The sequence below is a fragment of the Equus przewalskii genome, chromosome 6 (assembly GCF_037783145.1).
Source record: "Equus przewalskii isolate Varuska chromosome 6, EquPr2, whole genome shotgun sequence".
NCBI lineage: Eukaryota > Metazoa > Chordata > Mammalia > Perissodactyla > Equidae > Equus > Equus przewalskii.
In genome coordinates this window covers 34,842,847-34,856,308 of record NC_091836.1, presented here as the reverse complement: position 1 = coordinate 34,856,308, position 13,462 = coordinate 34,842,847, and positions in this window count along the sequence as shown.

Sequence of the window (13,462 nt, the reverse complement as noted above, 5' to 3'; positions counted from 1 at the left end):
TCTTCAATCTCTCTGCTTCAAGAGTAACAGGAGCATAACAAAACCTACCCAGTGGCAACATTATGAAGATAATATGAGATGGTGCCTGCCACACGTAAGTGCTGGTCAAAAGTCAGCCACTAGGTGCTGACGTTACGTGAAACGTTGTTACCAAGGGAAAGGCCATCTATTCCAATTCTTAGCCTTCAGCAGCACTAAACAATCACACACACAAATAAATAAATAAATAGAAACGGAGAAAAGTTTCACATGTTAGCTGTGCCTTCATCTTCAGGTTTCTGTTTCCTGAAAAAACAAAGTGAGGCATGTGGGACAACAGACAACTGCTGTTTGGTGACAACTACTGTGTGTGTGGTGCCTAACTCACATCTGTGATAACGAGAGAGCTTGTCCAGGGGACCGACCTGGGGTCTCAGCTAGGGAGCCCTCAGGAGATATGAAATAGCTGCGCATCTTCACTTCCAGGGGCCATGTGGGTCTGCAGCTCAGCCTCCCGAGGTCGGAGCTGTGAGGATTTCTATTCTCTGCTCCATCCAGATGGGAGCAGGCGACCTTCCTATCAATCTCCTTGTCCTCCTCCCACATTACCCTCAGTGACCTGAGAAGTCACGGCTGGGGGCAGGTGGAGTAGGCTTAGCTCTCACGCAGTCACAACAAACTGAAGCAAGACTGCGCCCTGCATGCAGCCTCTGCAGCTGAAGGCACAGGATCCGCCGGGCCCGTTGATCAGCAGCACTTGTGGCACTGCGCTGGGCAGACCATCTGCTCACATCACTTTTCAGAGGATTTTCCTCCTTCCTGTGGGGGCTGCTTGGGCATTTTGACCTGGAAGGCCCAGCTCTCAGCTTGCTGGGAGACTTCCTCTTGGCCCCCTTCACCTCTCAGCTTCAGACACCTGCCAGTTCTGCATCCTCTTTGTAGAGAAGTGCCACTCGACTCTAAATCTTCCTCTGCAGTCCTGGCATGTACTTCCTCAGGGAACAGCCATTTCTGTGACATCTGTCCTTCAGCAGGAGCTGCCTGGATGGGCATCCGTTGTCCACAGGACTCAGTTTCTGCAGGTGGAGCCAGTTGGGAACCACAGACTAGTCCAGGTGCCTCTGCCCTGGTCCTGCTCTCCCCTTCCCAGGAAGCCCCCTGTCTATTTGGAAATTCTGCATCCGTGCATGTGGGTGTAGGCAGCACTTACTTTCTCTCTCGTGGTCTCTCTTGGCTTCAAAATTCTACCTTCCCCTGGACTCGTGACCTCACAGCTTCTCACCTCCCACAGCTTCCCTCACACCTGTGCTCACACCCACCCCACAGGAACTTACTCCCTTTTCTAAATTCATCTTTTCCTCCAAAATAACAAGAGGCATTTGTGTCCACAGGGGTTTTGAGAGTCTGGGGGTTTACTGGGACTTTTATGCCACCAGGTTTTTGACTGCTGTCTTAGTCAGCTCAGGCTGTTGTGACAAAATGCCTTAGACTGCGAGGCTTAACCAACACAAATTTATTGCTCTCGTTTCTGGAGGCTGGCAGTCTAAGATCAGGGTGCCAGCACAGTCAGGTGCTGCAGAGTGTCCTTCCCCAGGTTGTAGATTCTCCTTGTGTCCCACCCAGGCAGAGGAGGCGGGGCTCTGGTGTCTCTCCCTCCTCCTATTGGGGCACTAATCCCATCCTGCACACACTCAGATACCTGAACTTGGCATTGAAGCTTTACTGTGTGCCAGGCACTGTGCTGAGAACTTCGTGTGCATTGTGTCAATGAACTCTCATAACAAGCCTATGGAGTAAGTACTCCAAGAATCTTTTACAGGAAGGGAAACTGAGGCTTAGAGAAGCAGAGTAGCTTTTCTAGTCATGCAATTTTTAAACGGTAGAGCTCATACTCAGCCCAAAGTCAGTCTGTCTCCAGAGCCATGAGCTTAGACACTGCACTATAATGCTGCCAAATCTTATCCCCAACTCACCCTTATGAACAAATAGGACTTGTTCCTGGTTCGTACCGGAAGTTACAGAACCAAAAAATCTCAAGGTTTGCTTATATTTCTTACACGAAATTTAAAAATAGAGGATTAGAAATGGTATTCTCAACGGTAAATTATCTTCTCACAACTAACCAAGCATTCAAAGACAATAAAAACTAATAAAGAAGTGGCAACTCTCTTAATTGTGGGTCGCGTCTTATTCTCCTCCAGAAAATCCCCCAACTTGTCCAATATATTCCACTCACAACCCCTGTGCCCTTAAACCATTCTTCAGCTGTCTCTGGTGCTCAGAACTCCTGACAGCCTCATCAGGGTTAAGGGAGAGAGGCGATGTTGACCCTACCCTCATCTTGTACAAGCCAAATGAACCTATACTTTCAGTCTCACATCTTTCAAATTTCTTTCCCGGAACTTTTCTGGTCACTCTTGGTCACATCAGCCTTGGGGCACCAAACCACTAGAAATTCCAGTGCATAGGAAGACTTCTAGGGAGACTCTTTGGGTGTCCTTTAGGAGAAACTGCAGTGTAACATCTGCAGAAGAATCTGGTCATAATGAGGTTGTTTAGAAATACCAGGACCTGGAAGAAGAGCCTAAGGAGAGGACCTCAGGGCTTAGGGGCAGTCAGTGCGGATGGGCAAAGCGAGCTGAACTGATGAACTACCCACCCACCTCCTATCCCAGCTTCTCAGTCCACCATGACCCAGCAAGGAAAGAAAACAGGACAAGAGTAGCTCTCTGGCTCCACTGTCCGTTGTACATGCCCTTCTCCCCACCTTCTTCCTTTCATGTTCACCAGGGAATACAGTAAACAGGAGATGCTACCGAGTAGTGGCTGGGCAAAAGGCTCGTATTTCCCAAACTTCACAGTCTTATTCTCCATCACTTCACCCTTTCCCTTTTTAGGCAATGTTCCCATCCATTGTATCCACAAATTATGCATTCTGGGAAGGGCAATGGGAAGACAATCTATGTCTCTGAATAGATTGATATATTCACTGATCCTTCATACACACTACTTTCCCTCAGTCAGTCCCTTCCCATCCCTCAGCTGGAGCTTCTCTTCCAAGGATTCTTATCTGCTAAAATGGTTTAGGGCTCTGGACTGGCTTTTAATAAGACAGCACTTTTTCCTCTAATGCTCATATTGGCTTTCCCCTGGGGCCACTGGAAGAGATAAAATCTATCTTCTCTGTTCCCTGCCCCCCAGGATGACATCAACTTCTCTCTGCTCATGGTTCTCAGGAACACACTAATTTGACTCCTTCTCCTCTCCCCCTGTCAATGCAAGCTGCCTGGAGAGTGCTGGAGACATGACACACCGTCCAAACTCACAGACCTCCCATGGAGCTGATCCTCTGTTTCCTGGGGCCACACCCTTCGGTTTTCTCTCAACTCTCAGAACATATACACACAGTCAACACTGAGAACATCACAACTTCATTATTTATATCCTGCTTTGCTAACTGCTAATTTTCCGAAAGTCAGTGTCATGTGTGGTAATGCGAAAAGCTTTATCCAGAAAACCTCCAACTCTGTGAGCTTGGTGTTTACCTCCGTAAGCTTCAGTTTGCTCATCGGTACAGAGCAGGTTCACTGGATGACATCTAAGGCCCCTTCACCTAAAGTCATTTCAGATGCTGACACAGACTTTGAACTGTTGAGGTGCTGCCCATCCTTCATCTCTTTGTCCCACACAGCACCAAGAGCACTCTAAGGCAGGGATTGGCACCTGTGGCCTCAAGGACAAGTCCAGCCCCCTGCCTGCTTTTGGATGCTCCATGACCTAAGGGTGGATTTACATTTTTTAAAGGTTGAAAAAATTCAGTAGAAGAATAATATTTGGTGACATGTGAAAACTTTATGACATTCAAATTTTATTGTCCATGAATAAAGTGTTGTTAGGACCCAGCCAAGCTCATGCATCTACATGTAGTCTATGGCGGCATTTGGGCTGCAAATGGCAGAGTTGAATACATATAGTAGAGACCATATAGCCAGCAGAGCCTAAAATATTTACCCTCTGGTTCATTAGAGAGAAAGTTTTCCTATCCCAGCTCCAATCTCTAACTTTTGGAAGGGAAGGCAGTTGTGTGAACTTTGGAGACAGAGTGTCTGGGTGGGAATCTGCTTCCATTCCTTTGGGAACCTATTACACTTCTCTAGGCTTTGGTTCCCTCAACTATAAAATGGGAATAATAATAGTAGCTCCCTCACAGAGCTGTGAGAGTCAAACGATACAATGCATGCAAAAGTACTGCTTTTGATCTATGCAATTTATGATATTGTTGGTGTTACTATTGGCTACTTCACCTGAAGATACAAATGCCGGGAGCAGACACAATCGCAAGAACTGGATACGTTTTACTGAGATTGAACCACTTTGCTAACAAAATGCAGCTTGGGATGGAATATGTAAATATCAGTCAAAGATAACGTGCATGAAAATTGGGTATTCATTGTGCCAGAATTAGGTCCTGTATGCACTCTACTTCTTTCTAAAGAGAATTCCACCACCCTCCTGCTCACTTCACTCCAAGATTTTCCTGTCAAAACTCAAGCCAGTGCTTTTCTGGACCACCGCAGGAAAGAAGGTAAGATGGAATAAGAGTGGCCTGTTTTGCCCTTACGAGGCAGAACTGAGAAGACTGAAGTAAGCAGCCTTGGGGAAAAAGGTAGCAGCATGAATGAGCTAATGGGTATAGCAGGCACTGTTGGTGCCGTGTCCACATCCTGCTCTCAGCACTCCCTCTCCATCCCAAAGGCTGCTCACAGCCAACACCTACCACTCTGTGCCTGAAACCTCATTTTTGACCATTGGAACACACGCAACCCATGCACAGGACAAGTCAGAAATGCCGTTGGGAAAGACAAGAGGCGCCTTGAGTGTGCTGCAACCCATTCCTCTGTGAACAGTGGGGCACCCAGTCAGGTTTTGAAAGCCTGCCTCCCCCAGCACTCTACTCCAGCTCAAAGCATTGACAAATAGAAATGACAAGCAACAGGATATATTGGAGGAATGAGGAAACCATTTGGTGTAAACCTAGTTCGGCCTGACTTTGTTTTTTCCAAAAGGGCCTGACCGTGGCCATTAAGCATGCATTGTATATCTGCTTTAAACATTTACTATGGCAAGAACAAATGGCCTTAAGATAAAGGTGCAACTTCCCCCCACATTGGCCTTCCTTAAGGATAAGCATCTTTCCTTAGGCCAGGAACCAATTGCTGCACTCAGCTTTGACCGCCCAGCTCAAGACAACAGACTTGCTTCCTGCTGTGTCCACCGAGATAGTAGACCTACCTGCTATGTCCATCAATCACTGTGCCGACAGAGCAGTCTTAAGACTATTGTAAAAGGGATATTTCAGTCATGCGAAACATTCTCTTTGGGGGTGTATAACCACTCTGTACACCCCACTTCTTTGGTGCCCTTTCTTCCTTCGGGAAGAAAGCCCCCAGGCCATGGTCCTCACACTTTAGCTCAGAATAAACTCACCCAAATTTTCATTTATAGATTGGTTACGGATTATTTTCATTGACAGCATATACTACCCAACAACTGGGACTCATCTCCCAAAACATAGATCAGGGCAGCTGTGCACAGCAGGCTGAATTTTCTCATTGGGTAAGTGCTGGAAAGGTCCAGGCTCCAGAGAAGAGCTGAGCATCAGGGAGAGATGAGGAGGCTGGAGCAGAGCGCCCTTATACACTTGGGCTTAGGAAAGAAGTCTTCAATGCCCATAGCGCTGTGGAGGGTGGTGAGTGGAAGAGGAAACTGACCTTCATGGACTGAAGGTGGGCCCTGCCCCCTACCCCTCCTGCATGTACATGGGGGACGACTCCTTCCTCTTTACAACATTGCTCAGGGCGCCTGACTAACAAACACCTTCTCCTGTTGTTGGATTTGTAGATTGGACTTTGCAGATATGAGAGAAGGAAGCAGTTATGATGGAGCCCCTCCTGATTCCTCTTTATCCATCACCTTCAGGAATTCCTTCATCTGCCATTTAGTTACTTCCCTCTGAAAAATTCTAAGTTCCCAGTTTTCCAGTAGAAATTCTTAAAAATCTAGAAATGGACCTCTCTCTGCAGTTAATTCCAAGAGTCAGCTGTGTTCCAGAAGCTGGGCTGGGCTGATAGACAGTTTTGCTCAGTAATCTGCTCCTTCCTCCTCCTCTTCTTCCGTTCTTCCCCTTTAAAGGATCTCAGTCATATCTAAATTGCATTTCAGACCATAATACTCTCTTTCTTCATGGCCATAATGCCCACAATCCTTGATAGGAATAGGCAAGTTTTCCAAAATTCGGCAGGAAGGTTTCAGGGAACAACTGAAAACACCTCACCCCACCATGACCGGAGGGAGTTCAGAACATACCCTCTGGTTCTTCTCAGGTGAGTGGGCAGCATTAACATGAATCATGCCTGCCTCAGAATAGGTAGGACAAGCAGCTACCCTACAGACACAAGAAAGAGGAGGACAGAGGAAATGACTGAAAGGTTTGGCAAAAAGATAATTTGAGTAAGAGAGAGGTTTTTTATGAAGCAGAATCTGATCTTCTAACTGAAAGTCATGTGACAGCACCTAGATTGACCCTCATGCCCCAAACACGTACAATGCCAAACATGGCTGCCTGGCACATTCCCTCTTCCCATGAGGCTTACCTACGTTTCTGCACTTGGTGTCTGAAATTCTCCTGTACCCTGACAGGAAATCTGCTTTACCTAAGTTAACTTGAGAGGGCTTTCATTCTTTTCAATCAAACGTGCTGAGAGACAGCCGACATAGAAGGCACCTCTAGTCCCCTGGGTGCTGTTCCCACACTGACTGCTGCTCCCTGGGGAGTGGAGAAGGGGCATGGCTCTAATACCAAGCAATTCATCCAACAGATTTCAGCCCTGGATCCACTGCCTCTCCTCCTCACCCCTCCAAGTCTGTGTTTCCTATAGAATGAAAATGTTTTAGGCTTTCCACAGCACTTTCTTTTTGGTAAATAAATCCTAAGTGGGGAAAGTGCTCTGAGGAAGGAGGGACATCCTGTAAAACTAGGTCCTAGGTACAGACACCCACTGACTTTTCCTCCCAGCATTTCCCAAAGAGATGAATGGATTCGATTTTCCTACGTGTTCACTTACACCACCAGGCAGCGGAAGACTGTTTCTGCAGGAGGTGCTGGGTTTTGCTATTTATTGTAGGGATTTTTTCAGCCACTGTTAGCAGCTACTTTCTCACAGTTCCGAACACGAGCCCAAGTCAAAGGAGCTCAAGTGAAAGAAACAAGCAAATGGATGAATATGACAACTTGGATCAATCAAGGACAGCTTTGTCAGGAATTTCTCCTGGCCTGAGCTGGGGGTGGGAGATGGGATGCAGAAATCCAGACCGACAAAGAGGTCAGAACTTCAGGCTCTCTCACACATGGATGCCTCTGCTCTCTCATGTTTGCTTCAGTCTTCTGTCTTTGCAGATGGACTCTCTCCGATTCTCTATCACATGGATGAAGATGGCACCCCACCCCACCAGAGTTTCGTATTATAGGTCTAATCATATGAGAGAATAGGTATCTCAAATTCAATAAAATTTTCCAGGAGACAAGATTTTACTGATCCTGCTTTGGTCAAGTGTCTGCCACTGATCCAGTCATCTGAGACCAGAGGAGACAGTCTTGGAATGGTCACATGGTTTGGCCCTTGAGTGGATGTGTCAGAACACACTCTCCCACCCAGTTCACGGCACGTTGTGAGCCTGGGCCTGACCTCCATACAGAGGCAAACATGGCCATCCTGCCACCACTACCAGGTGATAACCACTATTAGAACCAGACTTTTTCTGAGGAGGGAAAACTTCTTGAGGAAATGAAACACCCAGTGGATGAATAAAGAGTTTTGTTAGAAATGCCAGTTGACATCAGACTGAGTGGGTTTAAAATCAGAGTGTGCAGCATCTGTACAATGATTCACAGGTAATTGAATCCACAAAGATATCAGATACCCCCTGCTGAGCTTAATCAAGACTCAGGTGCACAGCTAATGACTCCAGCTCCACCCTCAGCATCAAAACTCAGGAATAATTTGCATAGGCAGAGAGGAGCCCTGGGAAAAGGAAGTTTGGGGTAGGTGCCTGGGATTGTAATGAGGAAGAAAGGCAGAGAGGGAACAGTGAGTTTTCTGACTCTGTCCAACCCATGGATGATTTTGAGTTGAAGAGGTTGGATCAGAGTATGTCACCCCAAAATATGCCACTTTGACAGAAGGATTATTTTGAGATGAAGGCAGTTTGGAAGAAGCAGATACAAGAAAAAGTCTCTGGCCTCACCCTCTCTCCCAGGGAGGGCAGGAGGATGCTTAATCATCAGAAGCAACTCTAGATTCTTTTCTGCCCAGAGAAATCTACATAAAACAATCTTACTGAGCAGGCCTTATCTTACATTAGTTTCCACATATTATTACTTACCCGTAATTTGTCATCCCTAAAAGCCTACACTCCTTTTCTCTTGTCACTCTCTACAAAATTATCGTTCTTGATTAAGATGTTACATAAGCCCAGGTTCTAATCAGTGCTTTGAGTTACCCATGACTGAGTACTCCCATATGTATGTGCGATGCTGTCATCATTACACTTCTATTTTTCTCTTGTGGATCAGTCTTCTGTCACTCTAATTTACAAGGTCTCAGCCAGAGAAACAGGTTGGGGGGGTGGGGGGAGATGTTTCCTCGCCTACACAGTCCTGTAATGAAAGCAACTATAGGCGAAAGCTGACAGAGGCTTTTTTGACAAAGTGATGAGTGGGAAGGACAGGAATGGCAGATGGAGATGAACCACCAACAGTCTACTTGGTCCCTTAAGGACAGCATGTGATGGAGAATCATGGAGGCCAGTACCTCTCTTGAGGGCTGGTTGCTCTGGGAGGAGGACATGACATCACTGACAGGCATGCTGGGGTTCTCAGGGAAGTCCCCACAGGAAAGAGAGCACTGAGACCCCTGGAACAGCACTGAGGGAAACAACATGGAAACTGGAGGAGAAGAAGAGCACTGGATGCCACAAACAGGCCGGTAAGCATGTGTGGGACACGCTAGGCTCTGGTCTTCATGTGCAGAGACTCTGAAAGGATCCGAGTGGGAAATCTGGTCAAGTCACAGACATTTGACCTTCAAGCAATACATTGTGCTTTGTAATCCTCACTGGTTGTGTTCTTCTTTCCATTGAAAGAGAGCTCAAATATCATAGATGCAAGTTGAGAAGCCTGAGCAGTTGAGGAGAAAGTGGGAACCAGGCAGGAAGTGTTGTGTTCATCAAACCATCCATTTTCCTCTGGGTCACACCAGATTACATTGCAGATTGCAAGATTAAATTTCTTATTTCGTTGTAGGCAAAAGATAATGGGATGTGGGCAGAAATGATGTACAAGACTTCCAGTTCTGGCCACAAAAGCCCCTGTGGGTCTCCATGCCTCCTTCCCCTTCTGTGGAGACCTTGGAGACTGTGAGAGATGGTGACATAAAGACTTGGCAGGAGCTTGGGTACCTGAATAATCACCACCACATCGCTGAACTGTGAAACAAGTTAGCAATCATTTTTTATTGTTTTAAGCCATTGATGTTTCAGAGATTTGTGTTATAGCAACTAACTTACTTAACTAATACATCATTTAGAGCCACCTCACACTTCCTACTCTTTTAGGTTTTGAAGAATCTCCCTCTTCCTTCAGCTACTGCCTCTAGAGCACCCAGTATTAAAAGCATCACAGTCTTCACCAGACCCTGCCTTTTTAAATGGCAACCAATGTGACTCTTAATTAGGGACTGAAAAGGAAGAAGGTATGCTTGGACCTAACTATGCCCACCATTCTTCACCCACGTTTGGTTTTAAAGACTATCCTGGTGGCATCCCGCAGTGAGGGAAAGAAAAGGAAATAGGGCCCGAAAACAGAACAAATCTGAGACTTATTGGAGGGAACCCATATTCAGGTCGCAGCAGTCTTGAAGATTACGGTAGTTGAAAGTTATGCTGAATCAACTTTATCCACCAGATCAGGGCAAAAGCTGGGCGTGGTCTTTAGAACTTGTTGCAGAGAGGTGAGTCATCACAGCATTTCAAATCCACAGCAACATTGGGACTAAAAAGCAATATATCAGTACATATGCTGCTGCAACCCTGAGATCCATACGAAATGGTGTCATCTGAAGAAAGACAGAGAAGAGGGAAAATGAGACCCCAGAAGCTCATGTTGCAGACCCATGGGTGTGGCGCCTAGCATATCCTCACTTGCAGTTCTCCATAAATATTGATAAATGAAGCAGTGGATGTAAGCATCAACAAATTAATCAAAGAATGAGGAGAAAATGACTCATGCCATCAAGATTCATACTATCTGCCTCCGAGGACTGAGATACTTCAGGTAGAACCCCTCGTGAGCTTTCCTAGGATTGCTCTGGGGCTCTCTATATCTAGGATTCAATAAACCGGGGCACATAAGAGGGGGCAGATAAAGAGGAATAGAAATTCCCCTATCTACTGATCCCTACTCCTCTCCTCCAACTTCTGTTCTCAGTTCCAAAAACTCCACCACATTCGGGTCCACTAATGGGAATTTGAGCGGCCCAATTCCAGTCACCCCCAGGAGCTAAACAGAAGATAGTTGCTTCCCCTTTTACATGTCACCAACCCAGTTAAGGGCCAGTGGCAGCTCAGTACCAGAACCAGCTGAAACGGCTTCACTAGTTTAGGTGAAAAAAGAAAACCAACTCCCTGCCTGAGCAGCTCCTACTCCCAGGGATCCTGATGGGCCACCTTCCAGGTCCAATAGCCACATGACTTGTCACTGGGGCCTAGGCTCCCAGGAGGTCCCATGGGTGGATCATACCACCCTCCACCTTGAATGCCTGTTGCCAGCCCCTACCCTCAGGCAAAGGTCACCCCAGGAGACTTCTCAGGACCCACCTACCTTCATAGACCTTCCTCACATAGCACTGCTGGCTCCCTTTAGTCTGGCAGAAGCTCGCCCCACTCTGGCAAACTCCACTGGTGTTGACTCGATCACACTTGAGACATGTTAGAGCTGGAAAGTAAAAACCAACATAATGATGCTCTTCTGGCCCAGCGTCCCTGCTGGTCAGGAGAGGAAACACACCCTCTGGCCCAGACTCAGACTGCACAATGACAAGTTCCCACTGCCTGATGAATGTGCTGAAAGCCTGTTGTGATTTCTCAGTGCTTAGCTCACACCTGGGAGGAGGCCTGCGTGCCCCTTGGTGCAGGATCTGTGCCCAAGAACAGACAGGATCTCCCTCAACTCCCAGAGATGGACTGTACTGCCAGAGGAAGAAGATCAAGCACTGCAATACAGCTCACCTGACTCCATTAACCATCACTCCCACCACAGGGCTGTGCTGTGGCACGACACCAGAGGACACCGTTCAAAACATATTCCATGTGAATGGCATATGCAGGGGAACAACAAGTGAAGTGTTGGAGTTGTGCAAAGAATCAGGACTGCCCACCCACTCTCCGTCCTCCTTGTAGCACCACGAAGTCCGTCCTCACCCTCCTCCAATCAGAGCTGGCACCCTCCACTCTCTCTTTCACCCCAAGAGCAGGGCTCCTTACGAGAACCAGGAGACTCAGTTTAAAAGGGGTGCTGACAGGTGTGGGTAAGGCAGAGAAAGAAAGATGGGGAAGGAAAATGGGAAGTAAAAGAGAAGATCAGTCGGAGGCAGAAAGTGCAAGATTGAGGAAAGGAGAAGAAAGAAGAAGAGGGAGTGAGGGAGCTGCGGGCATCACCTACAAATGTTTGCCCTGGGGCTGCAGCTCCTCACTCTTCCACAGCCTTGGGGGGAGCAGCCAGCTCACCCATGCAGGGATTCAGCAAGCACTGGGCCCCTGCTATGTGCTGGGCACTTTTCCAGGGCTTAGGAAAGATGATGAAAGGGAGGATGAAACATATTTCACTTATTTACATAAACACTAAGCAAGAAATTGGGAGAATGACTGACAATAAACACATGAGAAAGATTATTTCAGGTCCTGGTGACTTATGAAGAATGGAAGACTGAGTACACGTGACAGAGACAGTATGGGAGGTAGTGGCTGTTACTTTAGACAGGGTGTTCAGAAAAGTTTTCAGAAGGCTTACTTAAACTGAGATTTCAATGACTGAAAAAACAAAACAAAACGCTGACCATTTAAATAACCGGGAGAATTTGGGAAACTGGTTCCAGGAAGATATAAGGGCAAGTGCAAAGGTTCTGTGATAGAATCAGCTTGTTCAGGTCAAGGAACAAAAGGACAGCACAGGTGGAGAAAAGTGAAGAAGGACGAGAGTATTAGACACAAAATGGAAGAGGCTGGTAGGGGCCAGACCATAAAGCATCTCTTAGACCTTCATTATGGAATACGGCAACCACCAGCCACGTGTGGCTATTGAGAATATGAAATGTGACTGGTCACAGAAGATGAGCTGTAAGTGTATTTCAAACACTTAGTACCAAAACATTCTTTTAATTGTTCATCAATAATTTTTATGTTGATTACACGTTGAAATGATAATATTTTAGAAATACTGGGTTAAATAAAATATATTATTACAACTACTTTACACATTTCTTAATTTGTTAATGTGTCTACTAGAAAACTTACAATCTCGCATGCAGCTTGCCTTATGCTGTAGCTGGGCAGGACAGTTCCAGGCCATCGGAGGACTAGAATTTTACTCTCCATTGGAGGAGACCGTGGGAGGCTGTGAAATAGGGAGTGACATTAACTGGTCTATGATTTTCAAGTACACTCTGGCTCCTGTGCAGACAATGGATTTTAGAGAAAGAAAGGGTAAAAGAGGACCAGGTAAGAGATGGCGGAAACAGGAAGATGGGAATAAAGCCACCAATCACCAGAGTCAAAGGAAAACATGAGAGATTGTAGGTCAGGAAGAAATGAAATATGTGTGTACGAAGCAGAGGCTGAGAACCCACAACAGAGCAAAGAGCAGGGACTCTAAATGCTCTCGCTTCAGCTTCATCATTTTTTATGGAGTTTAAATCTGAAATTATATATTTATTTTGTTATTTACTAATGCTTTCTTATGTAGAGGTAAAGCATTACAACAGGAATGAACTTGGAAAAGTGCCTGCTTAATCCAACACTAAACACTCAATTCCCCTTCCTCCAAGTTACCTGTGACTATAGAATTTGTACAAACTGTGCATCAACATTTACCATCCCCATGGTGCCTGTGCCATCTTGGATCACAGGAAAACCTGCAGAAGACGCAAGTCTGCTTAAGAATTTCAGCAGCTATTTTAAAAGTGAGTAGTCATTTTAAGAAAACTGGGCCCAAAGTTGACATAATGTGTGCAGCTGCAGCAGAGGTTCCATGTATCACTGACTGAAGCAGGTGCCCTGAGCAGCCCCTCCCCCGGACCCTTCACCTCCCCCTCCAGGTGCTGAAGGCTGCTCCTGCAACACCTGCACGTCCACAGGGAGTGGTGGGAGCACA